General features: G+C 35.9%; 1 pseudogene; it reads left to right on the forward strand.

The window, feature by feature from the left end:
* Positions 1-20,721: 20,721 nt before the first annotated feature.
* On the forward strand, positions 20,722-21,101 carry LOC128047043 (ubiquitin-60S ribosomal protein L40-like; annotated as a pseudogene).
* Positions 21,102-22,655: the final 1,554 nt, after the last annotated feature.

Consider the following 22,655-nt stretch of genomic DNA (forward strand, 5'->3'; position numbering starts at 1 on the left):
TATGTATGTGTACTCCTAGTATTCTTAGACTGACACACATACTGTCAGTCAGTCATGTATGACTTTGCAACCTCACAGACTGTAGCCCACCAGGCTCCTCTGTTCATGAGATCTCCCAGGCAAGAATATTGAAGTGGATTGCTGTTTCTGACTCAAGGGTATCTTCCCGACTCAAGAATCGAAACTGTCTTTTGCATCTCCTACTTTAGCAGGCAGATTCTTCACCACTAGCACCACCTGAGAAGCCCCAAGAGATCTCTAGTCTTTCCTATTCTATTTTTTCCCTTCTATTTCTTTGCATTGTTCACTATAGAAGGCTTTTTTAATCTCTTCTTGCTATTCTCTGGAACTCTGGATTCAGCTGAGTGGCATCTTTCTCTTTCTCCTTTGCCTTTGATTTCTCTTCTTTTCTTAAGCTATCTGTAGGCCTCTTCAGACAACCACCTTGCCTTCTTGCATATCTTTTTCTTGGGAGTTACTAAATTACTGGTATAAGGGGGAAAAGCATGGCCAAATTTGCCTTTCAATACGGTTACTATAGAAACAGAGTGGCTGGTATATTAAAAGGGAACAAAATTGGAGATCATGAGCTAACGTCACTAATTTACATGAGAGATACAATAATGAAGGCCTAAATGATACTAGGAATCTTGGAGATTTTCTTTATATTCAGTCTTTGGGGGCATTTGCTGAATGTTTTATTTTTAAAAGACTTAGCTGGCAGGATTATGAGTTTGAAGCTAGAGGCAAAGAGAGACTATTATGCTGTTCTGAGATTGGTATATGAATTACTATGATGGAATTAAAGAGAAAAGGGCATATTTAATAGATGTTTCAAAGAAAGAAATAGCAGTATTTTGGTAGCTGCAAGCGTGAATGAGGTGAATGTCAATGGCTCCCTGGGAATTCTCTGGCTGTTCAGTGGTTAGGAATCTGTGGTTTCACTGCTGAGGGCCTGGGGTTCAATTCCCAGTCAGAGAACTAAGATCCCATGTGCCATTGGGCCAAAAAAAAATAAAATAAAATGAATAAATGAATGAGTAAATGTCAATGAAAAGTGAAAGTGTTTTTGCTCATTTATGTCAGACTATTTGTCAAATGTCAATGACTTCTTGAAGAAGTCAACAATTGTTCCCTCTTGTTTGTAAAAGAGGGAAAATGATGATGAGTACAGTGCAGAAGTGGAATTTTAATTGTTGAAGACAGAGGACATACTTTTCCCCACTACCTCTATTTCAATTTTAAAATAAAATGTGATACTGTAAAAGAGAGCAGTATGTTTAGATCCTAACTGAGCGAATGTGAGCAAGTAACTTGTCCTTTGGGCTTCTATTTCCTACCTACAAAATAGTTTCAAAATTGAAATTCTTGTGTTTCAGAGATGTTGGGTGGGGGATGAAGGGTCATGATAGTAAGATGTATAAGCTGAATATACATCATAAGTGCAAGCCATAACTAGTATTATTGCCTGTATGAGTATTATTGGTTATGCTAGAAGGACAGTGTTTAGGATTCAGAGATAAGGATAATGCTGCAAAACTTTTGTAGCAGGAAGAACTCTCTCAAATTTGCCCTTGACTCCTTTAATTCTTTTTACTCTGCTGCTGCTGCTAAGTCGCTTCAGTCGTGTCCGACTCTGTGCAACCCCATAGACGGCAGCCCACCAGGCTCCCCCGTCCCTGGGATTCTCCAGGCAAGAACGCTGGAGTGGGTTGCCATTTCCTTCTCCAATGCATGAAAGTGGAAAGTGAAAGTGAAGTTGCTCAGTAGAGTCCAACTCTTAGCGGCCCCATGGACTGCAGCCCATCAGGCTCCTCTGTCCATGGGATTTCCCAGGCAAGACTACTGGAGTGGGATGCCATTGAGGATACTTTTTCAGTTACCTTATCTTTTAGCATCTGAGACATCTTGCAGCTCCTATTATGGTCTTAATGAATCTTTGTTCAGAATAGTTATGGAGTTTATACTAAGATGATAAAGTTTTCACATATCATACTTTTATAGGCTTACTCTAAATCTCCCGAGTTGGACAAGATGGTGAAATCTGAGGTGATACTCAGGAACTCTTGTTCATATTTAGACTGTTAATAGTCTGTAAAAGCAGTGTCCTCATTCACATTTAGAGCTTCATCGGTAGTAAAAATAAAGTTTTCCATGTTCATTGAAGGGACTGTGAATTATTATGTGAGAACACTCCACATAACTTGGCAAATAATATTTTGAAATGATAGTATTAATGTTCTCTTGCCTACATTTAATTTTAATCCATTAAAGTTAAAGGTCATAAAAATCAGTGATCATTATAGCAGTTTAATATAAAGGCCAAAATGTACATGTTTTACATAGCCGTGCCTTCCAGAGATCCTTAACAAAAACTTAATTACCATAATAAAATTTATTTCTTTCTCCTAGAGAAAAAGATCTGAAGTAGAAAAGGTAAGTGGTATACTTAAGGTCAATTGCAAAGTACTATATTAGAATTAAATATTTGACTCTGGAGTATGAAGCTCCCTGGATATTGCTAGATGACCTTAAAGAAAAATGCAAAAACTACTTGAAGATTTAATTCTAAAATTCAAAACAGAATATTATTAACATGCTACTGCTTTTAAATTTCACTGGCCATATATACTAGATAGGAAATATGCTAAAGAATAAAAGGTTTCATCTTAATCCTTCCAGACTTGTATGAAAGATAAAGCATAATCTTTCAAGCATAAGGCTGTACGTTTAAAGATAACATTTAGTATTTTGAGAGATAAAAATGGAATTGTAAATATATTCTCTGTGAGTGTTTCTCTGGTAATTGAGATAAAGAACTGCAACAAATGTTGTTACCTTCAGAAGGAAGTCTGATTCCAATATTGGGAGCAATTTTACTTTCCCCAATTAAGTCAGAAAAATATAAAATGTGTGGTGAATTCATCACTAGGAAACTGGTTTAAATCAAGGTTCATAATCAAATCAAACATATTTGACTTATTAAAGTTCATTTTACAGTTAAATTTCTTATTTATAATCCATAATCAGAAGGCAAAATTATATAAATAGATTTCAGACCAATACTGCTTGCTGATGTGTTTGATTATTTTCTCCTAAAGTTAATAGATGACAGTGCTGTCAATTTAAATTCAGATTAAGTAGATATATAGTGGCCACCTCATTAATTCCACATATGATTTGTCTTTGGCTTTACATAAATCAGAGTATTGGGACTAATTGAGATTTTATTTGTACCTAACTGCTTAATGATTATAATATTTATAGGCTGTTTAAGTTTGTTGATACCATTAATAATCAACACTAATTCTGAGCATTCATTTTTTCTATAAGAATGCAAATATATACACATATGTATATACACATACAAAGTATACATACACATATATATGCAATATATATATATACACACACATCAAACCTTGAGCAATATTTAGAAATATGAAAGGAATTCAAGGTGACTGTGTAGAAATGCCAGTTACACTCTAAGATTTTAAAATGACTATGCTTTGCATGTTAAGGGCTCTGGCAAAAATGGAAGACTTTCAAAGTAATTTTAACAGAGATGAAAATGGTAAGAAATAATCATTTGGAAATGCTAGAAACAAAAAAGTACAATAGAAAAAAGAGTGATATCATGGATAGTCTAAATGGAACTGAAATTCCAGAAGAGAGAAAAGGGCAAAATAAATAATTAAAGAAATACTATAAATAACTTTAACAAAATTAATAACAAGAATCTCACAGACCCAAGAAACTCCAGTAATTCCAAAAACAACAAAACAAATAATCCCAGTATATCTAGGCATAACATATATACTGATCACTACCCAAGTGAAAGATAAAATCTTTAAGATAGTCAAAGAAACAAAATGTATTACATACAGGCAAATAAAGAGAAAGATTATAGTAGATTTTTTCACTTATGAATGATTATAGAAGGAATTTGTTGCCAGATTGGGACTGTAGAAAATATTGATACTACTGAAAATTCTTTTAGATATTTAGAAATTGGACAGAAACCTGGACCTGTAGAAAGAAACAAAGAGTGCTAGAAGTGAAATAAGTGGGGGTAACTACAAATGTCCTTTTTTCTTAATTTTCAATACATGTAAAAACAACTGACTTTGTAAAGTAAAATAATTATGCTTCAGTGTATATTTAAAGCACAAGTATCATTAACATGTGCAACAAGAATAGCATAAAAGTTGCAATGGAATAATTGAGAGTATATTGAAAATTGTTTAAACTATAATGAAGTAGTATTATAATATTATTTGAAGGTACACTTTGATTAATAAAGAAGTAAATACAAAGAAAACTCTGAAAAACTATAAAGAATTGTAAGTAAAAAGATTACGAGAGTTAAAATGAAATGCTAAAATTGTTTCATTGAAAACATGACAGATAGATTTCCCTTGCAGTTCAGTGGTTAAGACTCTGCATTTCCAGTTGCTTCATTTGCTATTATTTTCTCCCATTCTGAAGGCTGTCTTTTCACCTTGCTTAGAGTTTCTTTTGTTGTGCAGAAGCTTTTAAGTTTAATTAGGTCCCATTTGTTTATTTTTGCTTTTATTTCCAATATTCTGATAGGTGGGTCATAGAGGATCCTGCTGTGATTTATGTCGGAGAGTGTTTTGCCTATGTTCTCCTCTAAGAGTTTTATAGTTTCTGGTCTTACGTTTAGATCTTTAATCCACTTTGAGTTTATTTTGTGTATAGTGTTAGAAAGTGTTCTAGTTTCATTCTTTTACAAGTGGTTGACCAGTTTTCCCAGTACCACTTGTTAAAGACATTAATCTCAAAAATGTACAAGCAATTCCTATAGCTCAATTCCAGAAAAATAAATGACCAAATCAAAAAATGGGCCAAAGAACTAAACAGACATTTCTCCAAAGAAGATATACAGATGACTAACAAACACATGAAAAGATGCTCATCATCACTCATTATCAGAGAAATGCAAATCAAAACCACAATGAGGTACCATTTCACGCCAGTCAGAATGGGTGTGATCCAAACGTCTACAAGCAATAAATGCTGGAGAGGGTGTGGAGAAAACGGAACCCTCTTACACTGTTGTTGGGAATGCAAACTAGTATAGCCACTATGGAGAACAGTGTGGAGATTCCTTAAAAATTGCAAATAGAACTGCCATATGACCCAGCAATCCCACTGCTGGGCATACACACTGAGGAAACCAGAATTGAAAGACACACATGTACCCCAATGTTCATTGCAGCACCGTTTATAATAGCCAGGACATGGAAGCAACCTAGGTGTCCATCAGCAGATGAATGGATAAGAAAGCTGTGGTACATATACACAATGGAGTATTACTCAACCATTAAAAAGAATACATTTGAATCAGTTCTGGTGAGGTGGATGAAACTGGAGTCTATTATACAGAGTGAAGTAAGCCAGAAAGAAAAACACCAATACAGTATACTAATGCATATATATGGAATTTAGAAAGATGGCAACGATAACCCTGTATGTGAGACAGCAAAAGAGACACAGATGTATAGAACAGTCTTTTGGACTCTGTGGGAGAGGGGGAGGGTGGGATGATTTGGGAGAATGGCATTGAAACATGTATAATATCATATAAGAAATGAATCGCCAGTCCAGGTTCGATGTAGGATACAGGATGCTTGGGGCTGGTGCACTGGGATGACCCAGAGGGATGGTAGGGGCAGGGAGGAGAGATGGGGGATGGGAATGGGGAACATGTGTACACCCGTGGCAGATTCATGTTGATGTATGGCAAAACCAATATGATATTGTAAAGTAATTAGCCTCCAATTAAAATAAATAAATTTAAATTTAAAAAAAACCTCTGCATTTCCAATACAGGGTACAAGTGTTTGATCCCTGGTCAAGGAACTAACAGCCTATATGTCACTTGACACAACTAAAAATTAAAAAAAAAAAAAAAGTGGAAAAAAATCCAATAATGACCTGATGGAACAAATAGAAAACAGCTACCAAGAAGGAAGATTTTAATTCAATGACATCTATAATTATAACAAATGTGATAGACTTAAAAAGAACTGTTAAGATATAAAAATCAGAAAACAATCATGAGAGGAAAAAGGTAAAACTAACCACATTTGTCAACTTGGACAAACACATATACACACACATATATATCCCACAACATACGTCTCAAACATAAAGACATTAAAGGAATGGAAAATTATATATTAAACTAACAGTAATCAAGAGAAAGTGTTTTCCTGAGGGCTCAGTGGTAAAAAAGTCTGCCTGCTAAGCAGGAGATGTGGGTTCAATCCCTGAGTGAAGAAGATCCCCTGGAGAAAGAAATAGCAACTGATTCCAGTATTCTTTGCCTGGGAAATCTCATGGACAGAGGAGCCTGGTGGGCTGTAGTCCATTGGATCACAAAGAACTGGGCACGACTTAGCAACTAAACAACAATCAACAGAAAGTGGGAACAGTAAGATTAATATCTGATTAAATGAACTTCAGCACAGAAATATTCCCCAGAATAAAGAAGAATAGATAAGGATAGAGTTAATAATAGATAAGAAAAGTAAATAATGATAAAGATATCTATTAGCCCCAAATCCATAACACACCTAAATGTGTATAACATCAGAACATTAGAAAGACCTGATAGAAGACCTGAAAATTACTATCAGCCATCTTGATTTAATTAACATCTATAGAGCCCAACAGGAATACAGTATCTATTACTTCAAGTGCACATGGGCCCTTCACTAAGACAGACCATATTTTGCTCCGTGTAACAAATCATACATTAAAAAAAAAAAAAGAATTAATCAATGTAAGTTCTAGGGATACTACTGGATTTCAATGCAAAATTACAAAAAGAGTTTAGCTAAAAATTACCTGCAATATTTGGAAATACCAAATAGAAAATTTCTAAATTATGAGTGAATCAAAAATGAAAATTGTAAAATAATTTAATAAGAATTATAAATATACATTAAAGTGTTAGGAAGGAAGCTAAAAACACTGTTTAAAGCAATGTTTCTATCATTAAATAATATGAGAGAATAAAGATCTAAATAAAAAAATCTACCACTTATGGTTTTTTTTAAAGGAAAATAAATCTAAAGGAAATACAAAGGAGTTCAGTTCAGTTCAGCCACTCAGTTGTACCTGACTCTTTGTAACCCCATGGACTTCAGCACTCCAGGCTTCCCTGTCCATCACCAACACACGGAGCTTACTCAAACTCGTGTCCATCGAGTCAGTGATGCCATCCAACCATCTTATCCTCGGTTGTTCCCTTCTCCTCACGCCTTCAATCTTTCCCAGCATCAGGGTCTTTTCCAATGAGTCAGTTCTTTTCATTAGGTGGCCATAGTATTGGAGTTTCAACCTTAGCATCAGCCCTTCCAATGAATATTTAGGACTGATTTCCTTTAGGATGGACTGGTTGGATCTCCTTGCAGTCCAAGGGACTCTCAAGAGTATTCTCCAATACAACAGTTCAAAAGCATCAATTCTTTGGCGCTCAGCTTTCTTTATAATCCAACTCTCACATCCATACACGACTACTGGAAAAACCATGGCTTTAACTAGACGGACCTTTGTTGACAAAGTAATGTCTATGCTTTTTAATATGCTGTCTGCTAAGTCGCTAAGTTGCTTCTGTCATGTCTGACTCTGTGTGACCCCAAAGACGGCAGCCCACCAGGCTCCCCCATCCCTGGGATTCTCTAGGCAAGAATACTGGAGTAGGTTGCCATTTCCTTCTCCAAATATGTTGTCTAGGTTGGTTATAGCTTTTCTTCCAAAGAAAAAGCAGCGTTTAGTTTCATGACTTCAGTCAACTGCTGCAGTGATTTTGGAGCCCCCCAAAATAAAGTCTCTCACTGTTTCCATTGTTTCCCCATCTATTTGCCATGAGGTGACAGGACCGAATGCCATGATCTTAGTTTTCTGAATGTTGAGTTTTAAGCCAACCTTTTCATTCTCCTCTTTCACTTTCATCAAGAGGTTCTTTAGTTCTTCTTCACTTTCTGCCACAAAAGTGGTATCATCTGCATATCTGAAGTTATTGATATTTCTCCCATTCATCCAGCCCAATATTTCTCATGATGTACTCTGCACATAAGCTAACTAAGCAGGGTGACAATATACAGCCTTGACGTACTCCTTTCCCAATTTGGAACTAGTCTGTTTTTCCATGTCCAGTTCTAACTGTTGCTTCCTGATCTGCATACAGATTTCTCAGGAGGCAGGTCAGGTGATCTGGTATTCCCATCTCTTGAAGAAGGTTCCACAGCTTTTTGTGATCCACACAGTCAAATGCTTTGGCATGGTCAATAAAGCGGATGTTTTTCTGGTATTCTCTTGCCCTTCGATGATTCAATGGATGGTGGCAATCTGACCTCTGGTTCCTCTGCCTTTTCTAAATTCAACTTGAACATCTGGAATTTCATTGTTCACGTATTGTTGAAGCCTGGCTTGGAGAATTTTAAGCATTACTTTGCTAGCATGTGAGATGAGTGCAATTGTGCAGTAGTTTGAGCATTCTTTGGCATTGCTTTTCTTTAGGATTGGAATGAAACCTTTTCGAGTCCTGTGGCCACTGCTGAGTTTTTCAAATTTGCTGCCCTACTGTGTGTAGCACTTTCACAGCATCATCTTTTAGGATTTGAAATAGCTCAACTGAAATTGCATCACCTCCACTAGCTTTGTTCATAGTGAAGCTTCCTAAGGCCACTTGACTTCACATTTTGGATGTCTGGCTCCAGGTGAGTGATCATACCATCGTGGTTATCTGGCTTATGAAGATCGTTCTTGTATACTTCTTCTGTGTATTCTTGCCACCTATTCTTATTATCTTCAGCTTCTATTAGGTCAATACGATTTCTGTCCTTTATTGAGCCCATCTTTGCATGAAATGTTCCCTTGGTATCTCTAATTTTCTTGAAGAGATCTCTAGTCTTTCCCATTCTATTGTTTTCCTCTATTTCTTCTCATTGATCACTTAGGAAGGAAGGCTTTCTTATCTCTCCTTGCTACTCTTTGGAACTGTGCATTCAAATGGGTATATCTTTCCCTTTCTCCTTTGCCTTTAGCTTTTCTTCTTTTCTCAGCTATTTGTAAGACCTCCTCAAACAACCATTTTGCCTTTTGTATTTCTTTTTCTAAGGGATGGTCTTGATCACTGCCTCCTGTACAATGTCATGAACCTCCATCCATAGTTCTTCAGGCACTCCATCAGATCTAATTCCTTGAATTTGTCATTTCCACTGTATAATCATAGGGGATTTGATTTAGGTCATACCTGAATGGTCTAATGTTTTTCATCACTTTCTTCAATTTAAATCTGAATTTGACAATAAGGAGTTCATGATCTGAGCCACAGTCAACTCCTGGTCTTATTATTGCTGACTGAATAGAGCTTCTCCATCTTTGGCTGCAATCTGATTTCGGTATTGACCATCTGGTGATGCTGTGTGTAGAGTCTTTTTTGTTGGTGGAGGAGAGTGTTTGCTATGACCAGTGCGTTCTCTTGGCAAAACTCTGTTAACCTTTGCCCTGCTTCATTTTGTACTCCAAGGCCAAATTTGCCTGTTACTCCAGGTATCTCTTGACTTGCTGCTTTTATATCCCAGTCCCCTACAATGAAAAGGACATATTTTTGGGGGGTGTTAGTTCTACAACTAGTACTGTTTTTATCCCCTTAAATATTGGGCAGCAATTCTGTGGTCTCGAGTTTTCTTTGTGGGAAAGGTTTTAACTACAGATTCAGTTTCTTTAGAAGATACAGGGCAGATTAGCTTCTTCATTTCTACTTAGTTATCTATGGAAGTTTTATCAAGTGATTTGGTAAATTTATCTGTTTATTGTCATGGGCTTGTACCATACCCCTATCGTTAGTTTGTGTTGATGTTCTCTCTTTCCTGATATTCGTAATATGTGCCAAAGAATGTTCAAACTACCACACAATTGCACTCATTTCACACGCTAGCAAAGTAATGCTCAGAATTCTCTAAGCCAGGCTTCAACAGTACGTGAACTGTGAATTCCAGATGTTCAAGCTGGATTTAGAAAAGGCAGAGGAACTAGAGATCAAATGGCCAACATCCATTGGATCATAGATAAAGCAAGAGAGTTCCAGAAAAACATCTATCTCTGCTTCATTGAGTACACCAAAGCCTTTGACTGTATGCATCACAAGAAACTGTGGAACATTCTTAAAGAGATGGGAATACCAGACCACCTCTCCTGCCTCCTGAGAAATCTGTATGCAGATCAGGAAGCAGCAGTTAGAACTGGACAAGGAACAATAGACTGGCTCCAATCGGAAAAGGAGTATGTCAAGGCTATATATTGTCACCTTGCTTATTTAACTTCTATGCAGAGTACATCATGCGAAATGCTGGGCTGGATTGAAGCGCAAGCTGGAATCAAGATTTCTGGGAGAAATATCAATAACCTCAGGTATGCAGATGACACCACCCTTATGGTAGAAAGCAAAGAACTAAAGAGCCTCTTGATGAAAGTGAAAGGAAGAGTGAAAAAGCTGGCTTAAAACTCAACATTCAGAAAACTAAGATCATAGCATCTGGTCCCATCACTTCATGGCAAATAGACGGGGAAACAATGGAAACAGTGAGAGACTTTATTTTCTTGGGCTCCGAAATCACTGTTGCTGGTGACTGCAGCCATGAAATTAAAATATGCTTGTTCCTATAAGAAAAGCTATGACTATGATAGACAGCATATTAAAAAGCAGAGACATTCCTTTGTCAACACAGGTCCATCTACTCCAAGCTATGGTTTTTCCAGTAGTCATATATGGATGTGAGTTGGACTATAAAGAAAGCTGATCGCCGAAGAATTGATGCTTTTGAACTGTGGTGTTAGAAAAGACTCTTGAGAATCCCTTGGACTGCAAGGAGATCCAACCAGTTCATCGTAAAGGAAATCAGTCCTGAATGTTTTTTGGAAGGACTGATGCTGAAGCTGAACCTCCAATACTTTGGCCACCTAATGAAAAGAACTGACGCTTTGGAAAACACCCTGATGCTGGGAAAGACTGAAGGCAGGAGGAGAAGGGGACAGCAGAGGATGAAATTGTTGGATGGCATTATCGACTTGATAGACATGAGTTTGAGCAAGCTCTAAGAGTTGGTGATGGACAGGGAAGCCTGGAGTTCTACAGTCCATGGGGTTGCCAAGAGTAGGAAATGACTGAGCAACTGAAATGAACTGAACTGAATAATTCTCCACAAACTCTTCAGAATACAAAAGAGAACACTCCTAATTTCACTGTATGTAGCTGCATTATCTGGATAACAAATGACGTTGATGAATGCTCAGTTGTGTCCAACTCTTTGTAACACCAAGGACTGTAGCCTGCATGCTCTTCTGTCCATGGTATTTTCTAAGTGAGAAAACTGGAGTGGGTTGCCATTCTCTCCTTCAGGCGAGCTTCCCAGCCCAGGGATTAAATCTCTTGTGTCTCCTGCACTGGCAGGCAGATTCTTTACCACTAGCCCCACCTGGGAAGCCCCCAAAGTACACAAAAACCTGACAGAAAAATAATTCTACAGACTAAAATTCTTCAATAATATGTTAGCTAATTGCATGCAACATTAAAGAAAGAATATATCATGACTGAGTGGATCTTTCCAGTGTTAAGTACAGTCTTTGCCTCTACTTCTTCTACTTGTTAACACTGAAACATCTCCCTCAGTTACCATTGAAATCCTTATAAAGGTTTCCCTGTAACCAACTGGTAATTGAGAAAAATCTGAGGGTTGGTTTAGAAATGGTTCAATCTAGTACAAGTCAAAAACTGCCTGCTGCCCTGCTAAAGACTTATTGAAAGAGGGCTATAATAGTGAATGATGATAGAAAAGTACCCAGGCTAACAAGCTTTGGGAAGTACTCTTGCATGTATATTTCTTGGGAAAGAATACTGGCCTGAAGTAAGGATAAATCGATTATCATGGCTAGTTGATCAAGGCCCTGGAAAGTGAAATTAATTAGAGACCAAGAGGTACATAAAACAAATGTATAAATGGACTCACGTGAGTGTACTGAGTGTGAAACTTTTTCTCATGTTATTGTACATGAGAGACTGTAGGGCAGACATAAGAATCCAGGTGGGACAAGATGACTTGAGGAATAAATGTCAAAGAAATTCTGACTTCAGACTAGACTACAAATCTAAAGTCATCAAAATAGTATGATACTGGCAGAAGAACAGAAATATAGATCAATGGAACAGGACAGAAAACCCAGAAATAAACCCATGCATCTATGGTCAATTAATCTATGACAAATGAGACAAAAATATACACTGGAGAAAAGGCAGACTCTTCAATAAACAGTCCTGGGAAAACTGGACAGCTAAATGTTCACAAGTTGAATTAGAACATTCTTTAACACTATATTCAAAAATAAATTCAAAGTGAATTAAAGACCTATATGTAATATTGGAAACTATAAAACTCTTACAGGGAAACCAAGGCAGAACTATCTGTGACATAAATTACAGCAGTGGTCGCAAAGAGTCGGACAAGACTGAACAACTGGACTGATCTTTTTTGGGCCATCTACAATAGTAGCGAAAATAAAAACAAAAGGAAATGAATGGAATCTAGTTAAACAAATGGGACCATAAACAAAAACAAAAAGATAACTCACAGAATGCAAGAAAAGATTTACCAACAATGTGACCAATGTGAGCAACAAGGGATTAATCTCCAAAATATACAAACAGCTCACGCGGCTTAATATCAATAAAACAACCCAATCAGAAACTGGCCAGATGTTCAAACAGAAATTTCTCCAAGGAAGACATACAGATGGCCAAGAGGCACATGAAAAGATGCACAACATTCCTAATTACCAGAGAAATGCAAATCAAAACGACAGTGAGGTATCACCTCACACCAGTCAGAGTGGCCAGCCTCAAAAAGTCTATAAAACAACATATGCTGGAGAGGTGTGGAGAAAAGGGAACTCTCCCACACTTTTGGTAGGAATGTAAATTGGTACAGCCACTATGGAGAACACTATAGAGTTCCTTAAAAAACAAAAAACAGAGTTATCATATGATCCAGCAATACCATGCTTGGGCATTTATCTAGAGAAAAACCTGGTTTCAAAAGATAAATGCACTCCAATGTTCATTGCAGCTCCGTTTACAATAGTCAAGACAGGGAAGTAACTTAAATGTCTATCGACAGAGAAACAGATAAAGAAGACGTGGCGCATTATGCAATGAACTATTATTACTCGGCCATTGAAAAAGGGAAATAATGCCATTTGCAGCAATATGGATGGACCTAAAGATTATCATACTAGGTGAAGTAATTCGGACAAATATCACTTCTTTATTTTTGTTCATTCTCTTGGTTATTTTCCAGCATTATTTCCATTTCATTCTTTGGTTTACCTCTATTTTAGTCTTATCTTCCAAGATGCCTTTTCTTTCTCTTTAATTTCTTAAAGAAATTTCCTAAATTTGATCAACTTTTTTACATTTATTTTTACTTTTTAAAATCTACATCTGTGATTAGTATTTGAGCTTCTTAAAGTATTCCCATATTCCCACATGCTTTGAGGCATTTAATTCATTCTATCGTATGTTATAGTTTTTTTTTGGGGGGGGTGTTATTTAATAGGGGTGATTTAATTGCTAATATGTTTTAAATTTCAGTGTTTGTTTTTTCTTATAATAGTTTATATACCTAAACATTGCTCTTGTACCTTCATTTGAAATTATGACTATATACATTCTACTTCAGTTGCTACTTATTATCACTACCTCAAAAAATTAAATGTTAATGAGATTTGTTGCTAATTTATATTATTGCTCACTTTTATAAATCATACTCTCTTTATTGCTGCTGTTATTCAGTTTCTAAGTTGTGTCTGACTATTTTGCAACCCCATGGATTCCTGCCAGGCTCCCCTGTCCACAGGATTTCCCAGGCAAGAATAGTGGAGTGAGTTGCCATTTTCTTCTCCAGGGGAACTTCCTGACCCAGGGATCCAACACATGTTCCCTGCACTGAAGTTGGATTCTTTACCACTGAGCCACCAGGGATCCCTTTCTCTTGATTACTATTGGTTTAATATATAATTTTCTATTCTTTTAATGTTTATAGAATGCTCTATCCTAACAATTACTTCTTGCTCCAGCAAATATTATTACTGAATATTAATCAACATGTTCCTGTACAACATTATATATAATTGATATATCCATTGTGCTTTGAAACTATGTTATAAATAATGCCCATGAATGTTTAAAACAGAATTTTACTTCTTTAGAGAAAAAAATTATACATAATACTTTGGTTTTAAAAACACCAATAAATTAAAAGTTTTTCTAATTTGGCTAAGAAAAATAAGCTTTAGTTTCATTCTAGATTTAATATTGCCTAAAAATAATTGATGTGAAATACATAAATTCTCAAAAGATTGGAAGTATTCCAACAAGAGACAAAATTCTAGTAATGCTTTAATTAAATATAACTATCATCTGCTCTTTTTCACAAATTTCTGGGAAGCATTTAGCATAAAAACATGTTGAAAGTTCAGTTTCCATTTTTATTTTTTAAGCTCTCTCTATATTCTTACATATTATGCATGAAAGAAGCATATTTTTAGCAGCTAGCTTACCTTTAAAGAGCTGAGCCAAGTTTTTACATTTGAAATTCATCCTTAAGTCAGGTAAATACGTTTTCTTTGAGTTTTATCATGAAAACAGTATATCTTTGCTGTCAGAAAGCAATAAATATCTATAGCTATCTATAATCTGACTACTCAGATAAGGTTCTATATATTTCCTTGAATCTCTCAATTTTACACTAAGTGAAAGTAAAAAAAAAGTTTATATCCTAATTTTTAAAATTTATTCTAGCCTTTCTCAAACAGATGCTGAAGTAAATGAACTCATTAGTCTTTTTTTTCCCTCAACTTATCAGCCACGGAATTTTAAGATACCTATGTACAATACTTTTTACAAGCAAGAAATAGAATTTTGTTATTCAGTGACATTCTTCAAATCTCAACTAATATCTGTTCTTTACTAAACAAGGAAGGGGAGACCTGCAACCAGTGGGTGAATGGCCAAACCTTATGTAACAACTGCCTGTGAATTAAAATTCATTTTACAGGAAACTATTTTCAATGAGTTTATGATGAGTCCCATTTTATGTCTGATGTCCAGGACTTTTACTTTGAAGCAATCTGTTGGGTTTCTTGACAGATTTCTATATCTTGTAAGATATAAAGATTATATGTTGTTAGTTAAGGGAAAAGGCTATTAAAAAATAAAACAGTATTTCTACAGTGAATTTGAAGAATATTAAATGACTTTGTTGTTATAAAGTTTATTTTTCCTATATATAAGGCACTTTGTCTCATTTGACATAATTAAATTTAAGGACATTACAGCCTCAATATTGCAAACTTCAATGAAAATTAACCAAAATGACATTCTAAATTAGATTTGTTAATTAAATGTTTGTCAATATTTGTTGTATTTGTAATCTTTTATATTTAAAACGAGTTTAATATTTCATGTCAAGTACTTCCTTTTTCCTGCAATAATTTACATTTCTACATGTTTCATATATACAAATTTTCATTTATATATTTCTCTATGTTCTGTGTGTGTTCTAAGTCACTTCAGTCCCAACCCAGGGATCAACCCTCATCTCTTATGTCTCCTGCATTGACAAACAGGTTCTTTACCACTAGCATCACCTGGGAAGCCAATTTCTCTATGCATGTTTACGTTTAAAGAATCTCAAAAAACAGAGGTGGCTATTGCCTCGTGTCATATTTCTGTTAGGAATGGACACTATGGAGCAAAGTGTAACATGTATCTGAAATCTTAATTAATTTTTATTGGTTCCATAAACAATGAAGCATTTCTCGTGTAGTATTTTCAGAGAAAATATTTAAAACAGAAACGTCCTATGATTATATTGCCTTTAAGACAGTTAACTTTGCTTCACACATTTTTCTTATCTCTCTCTACTTTTACAATTCCAGTATAAGTCTTTTTATTACCTTATATCAGTAAATTTTCAATAAAAAATAAAAATGTTCATTATTTCCTTTTTTTCTTATACTTATGAAAGGGTGTAGAAATTTCATCTGTGAATTCATGATTAAAGGCCTGCCTTCAAAGGACTCAGCTACCCAAATTCACAGTGGGTGCTATGAAAATAAGTGGGACTAAAATTTAATTTAAAGGGTTCTTGGATGTTAGTGACATGATTTATCTGACTGAGGCATATTCAAATCCTCACTGGAGGAAGATAAGTCAAACTAGACCATAAAATATTACAATTGACAAAAAGTCAAATGATTGAGAGCACAACTGAATAGCGCAAAATCAAAGAAAAATATGTTAGCAAGAATGAAGCCCAGTAGAAATAAAAAGGAGAATTAGATCCATACAACTCTCACATATTGGAGTCTTTCAAGGCAGAATAAAAATAAGCACATAGATAAAAATAAAAAAGAAAACATTAATAACTAGCAATACTAAAAAGATGACCACATATTTGAAAGAAAGCCAAATATATTAAGAAAGTGAATTATTAAAGGTAAATCTCCATACTCAGTAGATTGGACATATAAATCTGGAATTGACAGAGTGCTTTAATACTTTTATAATTCCATAATTTTATACAAGTCACGTCCTGACTTAAGCCCAGAAATATCTCCACAAATATAAATACTTTGAATAATATTTTTCTCTATTGTAGCTATTATTTTACTATTTCAGAGTAATCATTTATTTTTAAAATATATTGTTTATAAAGTAATTACTATACTTGTCCATTGTTTGCAGCTGTATGACAAGTATACCTTGACAATCCTTTGCCAGGAATGAGGGGGCAGGAAAAATAAGCTAGGGAAAATATATACTGCAAAATGCTAAATTCATCAATGAACGAAGATATAATAAATATTTTTAAGGAAAATTTTAAGAAAAACTGAAAAATAGATTGTTACTTCAACTGTTTTTCAACTTGATGGCATTTGCAGTAACAAGTAAATGCAGTGTTAACTACCATGCACTGGTGGAGCATGGATACTAAATAAACAAAGCTCAGATTTAGCAGAAAGTGGGTAATAACATTGGAGACATTCAAGATAAATATGGATGTCTTGTTGTTGAAATATTCTCCCATAAAACAAGTAAACTGTAATGTTTTAAAAACTGGCTAAAATATTTAAGCAATAGATAGTTCATTAGTTGAAATACTTTCATTACATACCTTTCAAGACAGCAAAGACTTGAATAGAAGGGAATTACAGAGAGGTGATCCCAAAATCTAGCAGAGCTTCTTCCCTTGAGGTATTTGCCAGTTTTAAAAAGGTTGATGGTAGATTGAGAATAGAAATCTCATGAAGAAATATATAACAAATTCTGAAATTCAGTTACCCAAGGAAGATAGTCCCTGGAAAAATCCCTCAGTTGGAATATCTGACAGTTCTCACCATAAGAGTAGGGATAGACCAAAAATAGATGAAGATTTAAGCTGACCTTCAAATCATTTCAATCCTTGGTTTCACTTAGAGGGAAAGGTATATGCCTATATCAACTGCTACCCAAAATTAAGAGTGAATTCTCTATGAATTTTTTAAAGTTTTTTTTTTCCTATCTTAAATGAGGAATAACAAAGAAACAGACTAACAAGAGAAAAAACATATTAGAATTATCAAATAAAGACTTTAAAATGACTAGGATTAGTATTCATGAAATAAACTACTTGGTAAGAATATTAGGTAATTATAAAGGTTAAAAAAACCTGCCTGAAATGCAGGAGACACAGGAGACATGGGTTTCATCCCTGGATCAGGAAGATTCCCCTGGAAGAGGAAATGGCAACCCACTGTAGCATTTTTGCCTGAAAAATCCCATGGAAAAAGAACCTGATGGGCTACAGTCCATGGGGTCAAAAAGAGTCAGACACAACTGAGCAACTAAGCACACAAAAAAATAGGAAAGAAAAGAAAAGAAAAGTAATAACTTTATGATTTTCCTATAACTAAAAGGTAATATTCAGTAGATAAGGTTAGTAGCTGATTGGGCATGATTAAAAAATTAATAATTCGGAAAATCAGTCCTATGTTAATGAGTTTGGTCTGCTATAACAAAAATATCATTTACTGGGTGACTTAAATTCAGCATTCTGGCCTGGAGAATTGACTATGAGGTCGCAAAGAGTAGAACATGACTAAGTGACTTTCACTTCACTTAAACGACAAACCTTATTTCTCACAGTTCTGAGACTAAGAATTCCAAGACCAGGGTAGAGGCAGATTCAGTTCCTTGTGGGAACCCTCCTCCTGGTTTGCAAATGACTACCCTCCTGCTATATCCTCAAGTGACAGAAAGAGATCATCCCATTCATGAGGGCTCCACCCTCGTGACCTAATTATGTACCAATGGCTCCACCTTTAAATATCATCATAGTGGAGAGTGGGATTTCAATATGCAAACTTGAGGGAACACAAATATTGAGTTCATAGCAAGACTTAAGAAAATATCCACATTGAAACAAAGAGAGAGAGAAAAAAAAGATAAAAGTTAAAAATATACTGGAGTGATAAATGGTACCATATGTGTAAGAAAAGATCTTTAAGAAAGAGAGAATCATCAAAATAAATATCTGAAGAGAATGGGCTAGACATTCCAAAATTAAAAGACATCAAGCTAAATATATAAAAATTACTGAGAAGGCCAAACAGGATATATATAATAATACCATACTTGATACATCATAATAAATCTGCTTAAGACTTTAGACAAGACGGAAATATAAGAAACAACAAGGAAAACAAAATACAAATATAGTTGAACAATAAGAGGGTTAGGGTTGCTGACCCATTGCACAATCGAAAGTCCACAGAGTTTACAGCTGGCCCACCTATTAACATTTCTGCATTCTCAAATTCAGCCAACTGTGAATCACGTAGAACTTTAGTATGTATTTGTTGAATAAAATTCATGTCTAAGTGGGCCCATACAGTTTAAACCCAGTTCAAGTGTCAACCATAAAATTTAACTCCCTCAAAGGAACAACAGTAAGACTAATAATTGTCTTCTCAAAAGAAACAGTGGATAAGACAAGAAACAATTACTTGAAACGAAATAGCATATTTAAAATATATTGTTGCTAAATAGATCACTCACTCTATGTGGTATAAAAACATTTTTAGATAAGGGCTAAATTAGACAGTCATTTAGAAAAGGGAGAGGAACCAGAGATCAAATTGGCAATATCTGCTGGATCATGGAAAAAGCAAGAGAGTTCCAGAAAAACATCTATTTCTGCTTTACTGACTATGCCAAAGCCTTTGACTGTGTGGATCACAATAAACTGTGGAAAATTCTTCAAGAGATGGGAATACCAGACCACCTGACCTGCCTCTTGAGAAATCTGTATGCAGGTCAGGAAGCAACAGTTAGAGCTGAACATGGAACAACAGATTGGTTCCAAATAGGAAAAGGAGTACATCAAGGCTGTATATTGTCACCCTGCTTATTTAACTTATACGCAGAGTACATCATGAGAAACGCTGGGCTGGAAGAAACACAAGCTGGAATCAAGATTGCTGGGAGAAATATCAATAACCTCAGATATGCAAATGACACCAGCCTTATGGCAGAAAGTGAAGAGGAACTAAAAAGCCTCTTGATGAAAGTGAAAGTGGAGAGTGAAAAAGTTGGCTTAAAGCTCAACATTCAGAAAATGAAGATCATGGCATCTGGTCCCATCACTTCATGGGAAATAGATGGGGAAACAGTGGAAACAGTGTCAGACTTTAATTTTTTGGGCTCCAAAATCACTGCAGATGGTGACTGCGGCCATGAAATTAAAAGACGCTTACTCCTTGGAAGAAAAGTTATGACCAACCTAGATAGCATATTCAAAAGCAGAGACATTACTTTGCCGACTAAGGTCCGTCTAGTCAAGGCTGTGGTTTTTCCTGTGGTCATGTATGGATGCGAGAGTTGGACTGTGAAGAAGGCTGAGCACCAAAGAATTGATGCTTTTGAACTGTGGTGTTGGAGAAGACTCTTGAGAGTCCCTTGGACTGCAAGGAGATCCAACCAGTCCATTCTGAAGGAGATCAACCCTGGGATTTCTTTGGAAGGAATGATGCTAAAGCTGAAACTCCAGTACTTTAGCCATCTCATGCGAAGAGTTGACTCATTGGAAAAGACCCTGATGCTGGGAGGGATTGGGGGCAGGAGAAGAAGGGGATGACAGAGGATGAGATGGCTAAATGGCATCAGTGACTTGATGGACATGAGTCTGAGTGAACTCTGGGAGTTGGTGATGGACAGGGAGGCCTGGCATGCTGCAAAGAGGGGTCGTAAAGAGTCGGACACGACTGAGCAACTGAACTGAAATGAACTGAACAGCTTATGGAACATATTTGAAAGTATACAAGGAAAACATAATTCTTGATTTATTTTCTTAGTAGCTTTATGTTGATCTTGGAACTTTACAATCATGTTACATGAAGAAAGCCTGTGTTGCAGGCTTACTGCACTTAGGGAGTATGACACAGTTACCCAATAGACAATGAAAACTATCCATTTCTATCATTATTCTAGAGACAAGTAGGTACTCCTGAAAATAACACTATTGTTTCTAATTTGTTGGATGTATATTGCTCCTCCCTTTCTCTTCAACAGGCAGCCAAGCAGCAGATGCAGAGATGCAGATCTCTGTGCAGACCCTGACAGGACCATCATCATCGAGGTCAAGTCCAGTGACACAACTGACAATGTCAAAGCTAAAATCCAAGATGAGGGCAACCCGCCTGATTAGCAGCATCCGATTTCTGCAGGCAAACAGCTGGAGGATGACAGCACTCTGTCAGATCACAATATCCAGAAAGAGCCTGCCCGGCAGTTGGTGCTTTGTGTGCAAGGCAGCATCATTGAGACTTCCCTTTGCCAATTTACTCAGAAATACAGCTGTAACAAGATGATCTGCTGCAAGTATTATGCCTGTCTACACCCCCACACTGTCCACTGCCACAAGAAGTGTGGCCACACCAACAACCTGCACTTCAAGAAGATGATCAAATAAGGCCCCTCCACCAGCTTCTCCTTTGCCTGCAAAATGGCCTCCTGCCCAAGCCCCATGGCCCTGAGACTTCAATAAATTTTCTCTTTTGCTGACTGGGGAGAAAAGTAAACACACTCCATATATGTAGGATCCAAGTTTACTAAATAGGATATGGTATTATTTTTTTTAAAAACAGTCTGAGAATTATTGCCTGGTGGTGATGCTAAATGTCTTAATAACAGCTGAAATTCAACAGTATGTAAAATGATGTTATTTATAAGTGAGGGAAATATTCTTACTATAAAAGCTTCCATATAAATATAAAATGTTATTTTATCTGGAGAGTTTTATCTTTGTATTCAAAGATAAAGTACTTTATAGCAGAATGTTTTCACCTAATATTTAAAAGGAGAATTCAGGACTTCAACCATGAGCCTACCAGAAGTTCAGTAAATATTTCTATAAAATTCAAATAGACCATCACTGACTATGCATTTGTGTATATTGTTTTCTCTGATATTACAACATAATTTTATTTTCTCTCTTGTTCTGTTACTAACAAAAAATGGTAATGTGTGATGAAAGACACTGAATACACACACTTCACACTCCTTCAATCTGATAGTTTTGAATTTACATAGGACTATGATCGTGGGCTGCCATCTACGGGCTTGCACAGAGTTGGACATGACTGAAGTGACTTAGCAGTAGCAGTAGCAGCATGAGTCTTTCATCAAAAGTTTTCAAAGTCTGTGCTTAATTAAAGCACAGGAAAGACTATAATTAAATATTTAATAAGCACAGACACCTATTCTTTGGGTATTTGAAGAAACACTTACTGCCTTATTCCCTCTTGCTTTGCAAGTAGTCTTTTAATTATTAGTCAGATAACTGGGGCATTTAATCTTAGCTCTCTGACAGTGGGTAAACTGTTGGATAAACTTATGCTTCTGTTTTTCAATTTGTTCATAAGTAAAATGAGGATCTTATACAAATCAGTGATTTTCATGTTCTGTCTGAAAGAGTCGCAGATTTATGCCAAGATAACTTGAAGATTCCATGAGTTAATGTTGGAGTGCTCCAGGGCAGAGTGGACTAGTCTGTACTGTGATCACACTCACTCCCTTGACAGCCACTCTCACGGTCTCTAATACTGCATACGTCTCACATAAGTATCTCTTGTTCACACTTTACTATGACTCATATGTCTAGATCTGTAGTCCAGATCCACATATCCAGCTGCCTAGTCAACCGCCCTCCTCTGATGGCCAGTAAGACCTCTCAAGTGTACACTGGTCAAAACTGGACTCTTGATTTTCTCCCTTTATAACTACTCAATCTCAAGACCCCTAATAAGATTATTTTAATATTCTTGGGTGCTTAAGCCAGTAAGTTTAAAGTCATCTTGATCCCTCTACTTTTCTTACCCCCCACACATACTGATCCATCATGAAATCCTTTTGTGTTTACTTTTAAAATATATCCATAGCTTAAACTTACTTTCCACTACTGCTGTGTAATAAGCAGCCTGTCATGCATCCCCAGTGTGGATAACTTGGATTAATTTGATAACTT

Source organism: Budorcas taxicolor, chromosome 4 (genome assembly GCF_023091745.1).
Source record: "Budorcas taxicolor isolate Tak-1 chromosome 4, Takin1.1, whole genome shotgun sequence".
In the NCBI taxonomy this organism is placed as follows: domain Eukaryota; kingdom Metazoa; phylum Chordata; class Mammalia; order Artiodactyla; family Bovidae; genus Budorcas; species Budorcas taxicolor.